A 631-nucleotide genomic window follows, 5' to 3' on the forward strand; every position below is an offset into this window, starting at 1 on the left:
ATGGTTGGATTCTCAACCTAAAGAAAGCCTGGACTCTTGGGAAAAGCTAGTCAATGCCTTCTTGGGAAAGTTCTTTCCACCTCAAAAATTGAGTAAGCTTAGAGTGGAAGTCCAAACCTTCAGACAGAAGGAAGGAGAATCCCTCTATGAAGCTTGGGAAAGATACAAACAATTAATCAGAAAGTGTCCTTCTGATATGCTTTCTGAATGGAGCATCATAGGTATTTTCTATGATGGTCTCTCTGAACTGTCCAAGATGTCTTTGGATAGCTCTTCTGGAGGATCTCTTCATCTGAAGAAGACGCCTACTGAAGCTCAAGAACTGATTGAAATGGTTGCAAATAACCAATTCATGTAAACTTCTGAAAGAAATCCTGTGAACAATGGGACTAGTCAGAAGAAAGGAGTTCTTGAGATTGACACTCTGAATGCCATATTGGCTCAGAATAAAATATTGACTCAACAAGTCAATATAATTTCTCAAAGTCTGTCTGGGATGCAAAATGCACCAAGCAGTACTAAGGAAGCTTCATTTGAGGAAGAAGCTTATGATCCTGAGAACCCTTCAATAGAAGAGGTGAATTACATGGGAGAACCCTATGGAAACACCTACAATCCTTCATGGAGGAAT

General features: G+C 39.8%; 1 non-coding gene across 1 annotated transcript; it reads right to left on the reverse strand.

The window, feature by feature from the left end:
- Nucleotides 1-94: 94 nt before the first annotated feature.
- On the reverse strand, nucleotides 95-202 carry LOC127743402 (small nucleolar RNA R71). Its single transcript, XR_008004794.1, has one exon. It is a non-coding gene; the product is annotated as a small nucleolar RNA R71 (small nucleolar RNA).
- Between the last annotated feature and the right edge of the window lie 429 nt (nucleotides 203-631).

The sequence above is a fragment of the Arachis duranensis genome, chromosome 10, assembly GCF_000817695.3.
Source record: "Arachis duranensis cultivar V14167 chromosome 10, aradu.V14167.gnm2.J7QH, whole genome shotgun sequence".
Classification (NCBI taxonomy): domain Eukaryota; kingdom Viridiplantae; phylum Streptophyta; class Magnoliopsida; order Fabales; family Fabaceae; genus Arachis; species Arachis duranensis.